A 9,738-nucleotide genomic window follows, 5' to 3' on the forward strand; every position below is an offset into this window, starting at 1 on the left:
GCACACCTGCTGTGCGTACTCACTGAAAACAATGAATTTGAGCATGCAAAAAACACGGCATGTGTACATGGCACCTTAAACTTCTAGTCTTAAGACTCAACCAACACTGACTCAAGTGACATCACTTGAGGCATCAGACTTCACACAGCTCCATCTGGAGACACAAAAGGATTTACACAACTTTGTTCACATGTAAAGTAGTACTCTCAAGGATCTGTAAACACATTGTGATGTGTAAAATTGGTAAAGTTCCCCTTTAAGTTTTATATTAGTTAGTACATTAACTGTATCATTGTTTTTATTTGAGAAGGACATAAGTCTTAATAATATCTTATTAGCAGCCTATTTTTGTTACTATATGAAGCGCCCATCAGCTCTCACAGTAGTCGTCATCTCCTACAAACGCTGTCCGTCATTTTGAGGGTCGTTTCCCCTTTAAAAATTTGGGAACGTCGCTGCTGCTGTGTCCAGAGCTGTGAGGAGGGTAGGATGGGAGGAGGAGAGTAGGGCGAGATAGCTGACATATATGCACAGGCAGGAGAAACCCCGCAGCGCGCACGCACACACGGGTTCACCATGTAGAGGCGGAATGACACACACGCGGACTCCTATTCATCCTCAAACTTAACACCAGCATGCATCCTGCGCTGCTCTGACTGGAAACACCGGCTGACGTCATTCGGATTTCTCTGCAGAGACAAAAATAAAAACAGGTAAGCACGTTGACACCCAGTTTTAGTCTCCTGACGCGGAGGAGGTGAGGGATCCTCTTTCCTCCCAACATCAATAATTCATGTGCGATCCTGTGTCGAGGTCTTTTTGCAGGGATGAACTTTGGTCTCGGCAGGATCACGCTGACACTTATGATGTTGTGTTTCATACATAGATCAAAAGAGTGATTTCCAGCAGTGTGCATGTCATGCAGCAGATCAGACTGCTGTAAACAAACAGCAGACATGCGGCTGCCTTTCAGCACCAAGGACAGAGCACCGGAGGCTGCTGCGTAGTTTGAAACAGAAGCTTCTTCCAATGACACAACACACAGCTGTTTCATCTGTGCATTTAACATGGACTCAGTTTATCAACCCAGTGCATCACAGCTTCAGAGCAGAAATCTCCATTAGGATGAGCTGTGAGATTGATTGTGCACCAGTTTGCTGTTCTCACAGACACCACAGGGTATGTTCCGACTGAAGTCAGACAGAGATACGTGTTAACTGACAGTGTACACAGCTGTCTATCAACAGAGGCATCAAATACTAAAGCACAGAAAGTACTCATTATGCAGAATGGCCCATTATTTTATTGGATTATAATCACTGATGCATTAATGTTTTCATCACCTTAATGTTGCAGCTGGTAAAGGTGGAGCTCATTTTACTTTCTTTATGTACTGCTGGGTAGTTTTATCCATAATAATGGTCTATATCATAATTTATAGTTGATTATAATCATTATAATTTAAGAGGGTTGTTTATTCATGAAGCGTAAAGTGAGAAACAGGGACTCAAATTATAAAATGGACTCAGTGCCGATTTGAAACTGTGTTGCTCTCTGCTGAGTTTTTAAAAAAAATGACTCGTTTTTCAACGTGAAATAACTGAGGATTATAATTTAAAATATAATGTATTTAATTATTAATTCATTTATTTCCTTTGGCGTAGTTGATATTCTGGGTTATCCTTTGGTTGATATAGGACAGGCAAAAATAAGCCTGTGGTTTCACCCTATTCCTTTTTTTGGTTATTGACTGTGAGAAAATCTGTGTGAAATAACCAAAATGAAAAATTATTGATTAATTAATTTATTCATTATATTTTCTATTGATAATCTGAAAGGTAACTGAAGCAGACAAGTAAAAAATACAGTATTTACCTCTGAGATTTAAAGGAGTACAAGTAGCAGAAAATGGAAATACTCAAACACAAGTGCTTTAAAATTGTACCTAAGTACAGTACTTGAGTAAATGTACTTAGTTACATTCTACCACAGTAAACATAAACATATTTATACTTTTTTCAGACTCTAGTCTTCATTTTTCAGCGAGTAAGACATGTGTTTTGAGTGTAAATAAGGTGCTAGAGTGCATAAAACTGTACTAATTTTCTGGAGGAGGATCCCCCCAGATGTCAAGCCCTCAACAACCTGAAATCTTATATTCACCCCTGCCCAATGTCACAGATTTGCCCCAAAGAGCTTCACGATACCTGTACAGCTTATTACACTTTCCTTAGATGCTCAAAAAAATAGAAAGAATACCGAAGAGGGGATAACTTTCCAGAAAACTGACCGACCAGAATGGCAAACTTCGAATGTGGAAAACCAGGATGACAATTTTATGTAGATCAGTGCAAACATATATGAAGACTATGGATCTGAGGACGTCCAGCAACTCCCAGGTGCCACCAAACAGACAAAAAGCTATAAAGTTCAGCTGCTGTACAGAGGTGCTCCAGGTCTGTGCCCCAGCAGGGTGTCTGCCTTCTTTATATTGACAGAAGTAGCTGCTCTTCCTCTCTCCTCCTGTAAACAGGCCAATGTTATCAGGCAGAGAAAAGATCAAATAGACAAAAGTGATTTAAAAAACATATTTCCTCAATTACCTCTAACCATTCAGATAGTTTTGGTTTCATTTATCCATCCGTGACTGACATTTCTCAGTACACTCAGTACACTGAAGATGAAAGGACTCTAGGCTCAAAGAAGTGGAGAATTAAATTAAAAGATTCAGCAGTAAAATTTCTTCTGAGAAACAATGTCCCAGTTACTGTGGACAGTCCACAGACCACACAGTCAGCAGTCTTTATTCACAGTATTTAAAATAACTGGATGAAGGTCAGAGGCAAAAATGTCAGAAGTGGTGGTGACGAAATCTGCCTGGAGTTAGTCTCCATTGATTTATGTGAATAAATTTGAGTAAGAAACCAAAAGCACTTCTAAGGGGTTGGAGCAGTGGCTCCCAACTGATGAGTCACAGTCCAAAAGTCCAAAAAACGACTCGCAAACATGTCAAGTTTGTAGAAACACACTTTATTTTTAAGCACAGTGAATTTCTGGCACAGAGCTTTTATTTTGAAGTGTTGTTTCCCACTGCAGATTGAGTGACTAATGGACAGCTAAACTAGCTCGACAGCATGGCCAAACCTGTGTATGATACTTAACATATTAAATCATGTGGACCTTGAACCAATGACTAAGGAGAAATTTGGACCCCATGGCTGGACCAGTTGGGAACCAGTGAGTTGGAGACAGTGGTGTTCCTGGCTTACTTTGATTAGAGTAAACTTGAACATCAGCTTTGAATTTCAGTTAGAACCAGTTTTTTACGACCTTATCTATCGAAACTAAGACTATCTGTGTGACTAATAACAGAAGTGAGACAATAACAATGTGATGTGGCTGGACCCACCCTTTCAATTCTTAAACCTAGACCATGACCTGGACCTTAGATTCTCTAAGTAAAGTCTATCGGCAGGCTCAATTTTCCACTCTTTCATCTGCAAACAAGAGGCTAAAGTTGAGCTGAAATGCCTTTTATTTTGTTCTGGTGCTTCATTTTCTTTATGCTTAAACCTGTATGATTTTTGTCTGTTGAATTCCTGTCCTTTTATTCTACTGCTGCACTCATTTTGCATTAAATCTGCATAAATCTACCTTAATCCACTGACTGATAGATGGACTGACACTGTTTTACAGGAGCAGAAAATGGCAGCCGCAGACATCTTCTACTTCACTTTGTGGATCGCCACAGTCCTCACCACCGGACTCGGATGCCCTGAGCTCTGCACCTGCTCAGATAAATATGGCCGCCATTTTGCTGAATGCTCCTACAAAGACTTGGTCGCAGTCCCAGATGGTTTGCCTCTTAATGTTACAACTGTGAGTCTCACCGCCAACAAGATCAGTGTGATATCATTGGGGAGCTTCGACAACGTCACCAGGGTGACGTCGCTGTGGATGGCCCACAATGAGATCGTATCTATTGAACCGGGGACCCTCACGCCTTTAGGTCATCTGCGTAACTTTGACATCAGCCACAACAGACTTGTAGACTTTCCCTGGGAGGATCTGCAGAATCTCACGAGCCTGCTGCTGTTGAAGATGAACCACAATGAGATGGTGCACCTGCCGAGTGATGCCTTTGACAACCTCAAAGACCTGAGGTCCCTCCGACTCAACAATAACAAATTCACAACCATCGCTGAAGGGACGTTTGATGGTTTGGTGTCGTTGTCCCACTTGCAGATTTATAAAAACCCTTTTGCATGCACCTGCTCCCTCGACTGGCTCAGAGACTGGATTTCAAAAACCACCATCACAGTCCCGGAGCAGAATTTGATCATTTGTGCAACGCCACAGAAGCTCAGAGGGGAAATTATCGGAAAATTGCCTGAGTCAAAGTGCACAGGCGCAAGTGTGACAATACAAGCCGAGCCAAATACTCACAACACGACTTTCTTCGAGGGCAGTACGCTGGTGTTGACTTGTGTATTCACAGGAAACCCAAAGCCTCTGGTGTTGTGGGACATTCGCAGCAAAAGCCAGAAGCTAGAGCTGGCATTGTCCTTCACTGAGGATGACTCGGCAGAATCAAATGAAGACTCGTTACTGTCCTATAATCCAGTCAAAGTCTTTAATAATGGGACTCTCATAATTTCATACCTCAGGAAGGAAGACGGCGGTAACTACAGCTGCTCGGCCACAAATGAGTTTGGAAGAGCCGAGGATTCAGTGTCAGTGGAAGTGGTGGCGTTACCAAAGCCAACACTCAAAAAACGAATCACCACAACACCTGCCTTTGTTAAAATGCACCCATCTGTACACCAAACAACAGACAAAACATCTGTTTTTGATTCTGTGCGTCTCCCTGATTTAAAGAGAAAAGACATCATGAACACTGCACCCAGTTTTCCGCCCACTGCAGAGATCAAGCCCTCCGAGAAGGCAGCAACATATCCATCACGTGCTAGTAAATGCGGCTTGACAGCTAACACGAGATACATTTCCAGCCACATCTTTAACGGGAGCATGGATGATATCAAGCAGTACACATTTGACTTTGGCGTCATCGCATTAGGGGTGTCAGAAACAGAGGTAACAGTGCGACTCAACCCTCTTCTCATACCCAGAGACCACAGCGCCAAACGGGGTGCCAACGCCGCTGCCACCACATCTGAGAGCCTCCACGCTGACAGTGAAGAACACGATGACCTGGCTGACTCCTCCGAAAAAGTCATCTCAAATGGCTTGTACCTGTGCGTCACTGCCGACCGCAAACACTCAGCTGTGCAGTGGTCGCGGATCAAAGAGGGCGTCAACACGTATCTGTTCAGCGGTTTACGCCCCGGCACCAACTACTCCCTGTGTCTGACCTACAGAGGGGAGGACTGTGAGGTTCAGGTGCTGTTCACAACGAAGAGGAGGACGCCTAACCTGCTCATCATCATTTCCGTCAGCATCTGCCTCCTTACCGTGTCCACTGTACCCCTCCTGGGTGCGACGTGCTTCCACTTGGTGTACAAATACCGCAGCAAGACCTACAAGCTCATCCTGAAGGCCAAAGACCAGTACCACATGGAGAGGAACCTCACCGCCAACTTTAACATCCGTGCACCTCACACCGAGTCCCAGAGGAAGATTAACGGCAGCCAGCTGGACGAGGAGGAGGGGGAGACGGAGAGTGGGGACGGTGAGAGAGAAGCAGATACAGAAGAAAGTGTAATGACTGAATCCTTTTCTTTGTCTCAGTGCAGGAATTTAGACAACTGTGAGGTCGGCTCTGAGTACAGTGACAGGTTACCTTTGGGGGCTGAGGCAGTGAATATTACAAGCAACTACAAATAACAAAAAGCAGTTTACATTTGCATGTGGTCAAAGGATAAAACAGGATTTTGTTTCAGTTTGTGCCAATGGTTTAGGCTTCCTTTAGTTGTGCAAAGGCAGCCCTGAAATATTGCTTTATTCCACAGAGATCTGACAAGACATAAAATACATTTATTTACAGAGCTGAATCGTTCAGTCACTAGACAGGCTACATGCTGCCAGGCTGTGATTGTCAGAGGATGTTTTCCAGACAAACATTTTAGGGAAATCTGAACTAGGCCTGGAAATGAAAACCTTGTTAGTTTTTTGTGACTGGAAATATCACAGCTTGTTTTCCTCCTTTCAAAATAGGCAATTTTCTGTGATGCATTCATGTACACTTTTGAAAAATGAGCTCCATAAACAACGTTAGAGCAAAAATACAACCAGCGTGTGTTCTAGAGAGAGAAACTGGGTGCTCAACCTCAAAATTTTAAATCAATTATGAAGGTAGAGAAAGGCAGCGCTCCATCAGAGCAGTCAGTGTCTGTCCAGCCTCATATTTTTATTAAGATTGAGATTATACTTTTAATAAGAATTTATTAAGAAGTCTGCGCCAGAGGCCTTCCTCAGAGCATGAGTAGTGTTTAAGATAATAGTTTGGTATTAAGGGAAATGCATTTATTTGCTTATCTTGCAGAGAGTTAGATGAGAATATCAAACCCACTCTCATGTATCTCCATAGATGTATAAAGAGAAGTGGAGGCGGGCCCCCATAAATTGCTATGAAAATTGCTCAGTGGTGCATGAAGCCAAAAAACTTTGACTTCACTGGTACCCATATCGTCTGTGTCAGTGGGCTCATATCCTTCTGAGACCCGAACTTTTGTTTGGTATGCATTTTTAATTTCTCCTAGCTATTTTGGATCAGTAGGACCTGATAAGTATGAAAAACTTAACATTGTCAGTGATAATTAAGTCCCAGTGTCCTCAAACGAGACAACAATGAAGTCCCAGTGTCCTCAAATAAGATGATAGTCCCAATGTCTTCAAATGGTTATTTCCTAATTAACAGTTTCGTAGGCTAAAATTAGTCAAATTTGTCGCCATATCAAATAACAAACATTATTAATCATAAATAAACAAGTTTCAACCATAAAATTTGATCAGGTTTTGGACCTTGTCCACTCTTGTGTCGTGATTGGCTGCAGACTGACTTGGCAGAGATGGCTGCCATCTTGTTTTTACATGGATTAGTGTATTGTGCTCTTACTACCACTAGATGGCACAAAAAACATCCACAAACAAGGACAACAGGCCTGAGTTAAGCAGAATGAAGTATAAGATCAAGTAAACCCAAAATGTGATGTCCTCATATGAGGACACAGGGTCTCAGGAGGATAGAGCAAGCGCACTACAGACTTCGCCAGCCAAGCAGCTAGCTAATAGTTTAGCACTCCGCTAACTTGGATGTAGATGAAATGATGTAATTGTACAGCACTTCTCAACTCTTTAGATATTATCTGACCAAACTGATCAAACCCAACAGTGAAATGGATCATTTTGACAGTCTCTGATGCTCAGAAACATTTATCCATTGATTTACAGACATCACTTTCACATTGTAAGTCTATTGGAAAATGTTTTTTGGGCCCAATGGCATCACGACAGACCTGGATGTTGTAGTTACACAGTTTGGCCACTACACCAAATTGGCTTCAAAGTCCAGCACCCTTCCCGGGGGCCTGTAGCTGTCCAGTAGATATGCCGCTGCAGCAAGGAGACGGTTAGCTTAGCATAGCACAAAGACTGGAAACAGGGGTAAACAGCTGGCTCACTAACAGGTTTAGTTGGCTTGCCAAAAAACACAGTAAGTGCCACTTTCTCCACGGCGGCACAGTTGTCTTTTTTTAAATAGAAAATGCAAAGAACTTTTAAAAGTGCATCTTGATCCAAAAAAAACAGTCCATCGCTGGAATAAATGTTGGCATTGTACGTTTCTGAAAAATCACAGATATATTACACATGTATGTTTCATATGTAGCGGATATGTTAAAACTAAAATTTGGTTAAGGTGTGGTTAGGCTACTTGGTTAGATTTCGGAACAGATCATGTTTTGGCTTAAAATAGATGTTTTGGCTACAAACATGGCTGAAAATGTCCTAACCTCCTGTTAAATGTTGTTGGTCTTGAATGTGTACAGTGGTCTGCTGCTGTCCTGTGCTCAGCAGGTGTCAGGCCATCCACCACCCCGTCCTCCTGAGAGACTCAACTCATGTACATGTAATCTGAACTACATTATACTTATCAAACGTACAAATATAACTTATCTGTGTTTTGCAGGAATGTAAACATTTTATTCTGATGACTGGGCTGAGAACACACATAGTGATAGACAATCATGGGATGCATGAAACAGATATCTTCACTGTATTTTTTTTTAAATATGTTGTTCAACACCTTTTCTTTTTACATTAAGAAATACAGTAAAAAAAAATACTGGATCTGGCCACATTCTTTGGTCCAGAACTCACAAAATTTCAATAAAATCTGGTGAGAAATTTCTCACGTGAATGATATAAACATTGTAAAAAGGAGAAATATAACCTCTGCGGCAGGGTTATAAACATGAAGTCTTATTTGTTCATTTGTGCCTTTAGTGTAATTTGTAACAGTGAGATATTTCATATATTTTACAGCTATAAAATTTTGTACCAACATTAGTTTGTTTGGCTGGCATCAATGAATTGTCAAAATGTTCTTAGAGACAAAAATTAAACCATGAAATTAACAATAAATTCTTTAAATTTAAAATATTTATTAAATTATTTTTTTCAAACAAAGTTTCTGCCAGAAAATAATCTTGATTTTTGCCTCTGTCTATTTTTAAAAGCATCATTGTTAAAAACTTGCTCTCAGTAAACAGCAAATGAGTGAAAAGAAGAGCACACAATAATTTTCTCCTGATTTCTGCAAACTAGTATCGAGATGATGACGATCAAGGTTTGACACAAAAAAAGCGAGTGTTAAATTAAATGAATCAAAGCTTGTGTCACGTGTAACATGCATTGCAAAATTACTAGGAAAAATGTTAACTAGGCAGTAGGCAGTAGTGAATGGGCTAACTAACTACAAGATAACAATATTCTGCTTTAACAGTGAACCTGTGCTGTCGTATTAGGGGTGCAGTAGCTTTAAAATACAGATACTTAACGGGAGTTTAAATGTTTAGAAAAACTGTGTTGTTTCAAAAGCAAAAACGTAATGTCACACAGCTATGAGCTCTTTGTCCAGTTACTCTGTGAACATTTAAATTACAATAACTGTTTTCATGTTAAATAAAAACTGGGTGTTTTCAATAAGCTCTCTGTCATGCTGGTAAAATGTGGACACGTTAGTTCAATATCCACAGAATCTACTGCAGACTGTGTATAACAGCACAAGCACTTCAGAGCGTGTGTGTGAAGTTACTGCCTCGTTGTATCTGGGTCTCGTGTCCATCCTGTCGTGTTTCCCAGAGTACTGTGTTAGAGGACCTGCATGCTGCCTGTTATTGTGAGTCACAATATGCTGTGTCTGGTGTAAATATTCTGGATTCAAGAGTAAATCTGAGTCTATGTTTTTTCTGTTTTATACCCCTGTAATAAAGGAAGTAGTAGGGCTTTACCAAAGTGTTTAAATATCCTCACTAACTCTCCTCATCCTATGTGCCTCAATAAAGTTTTGACAAAGGGATGCTGACTTGTTGCTCGTCTGTTCATCTCTGTTTTTGTCTCGACAGCTTTACATTCAAAATAATACGTTTTTAATGATGTGGAAAAGTTGTCCTTACTTGAATATATTAGTTTATTACAACACATATCTGACATCAGAGCAGCAGTATATGCAGACACAGATGTACCAACAATTTAAAGCAACATTGCATTTACTTAGCT

At 40.9% G+C, this 9,738-nt stretch overlaps 1 pseudogene across 1 annotated transcript; it reads left to right on the forward strand.

Annotated features, from left to right (window-relative positions):
- Nucleotides 1-459: 459 nt before the first annotated feature.
- LOC117251994 (immunoglobulin superfamily containing leucine-rich repeat protein 2 pseudogene) lies at nucleotides 460-9,538 on the forward strand (annotated as a pseudogene). The gene is made up of 2 exons (XR_013493133.1): nucleotides 460-713; nucleotides 3,697-9,538. The product of XR_013493133.1 is annotated as an immunoglobulin superfamily containing leucine-rich repeat protein 2 pseudogene (transcript).
- The last annotated feature ends 200 nt before the right edge of the window (nucleotides 9,539-9,738 follow it).

The sequence above is a fragment of the Epinephelus lanceolatus genome, chromosome 2 (genome assembly GCF_041903045.1).
Source record: "Epinephelus lanceolatus isolate andai-2023 chromosome 2, ASM4190304v1, whole genome shotgun sequence".
NCBI classification, from domain to species: domain Eukaryota; kingdom Metazoa; phylum Chordata; class Actinopteri; order Perciformes; family Serranidae; genus Epinephelus; species Epinephelus lanceolatus.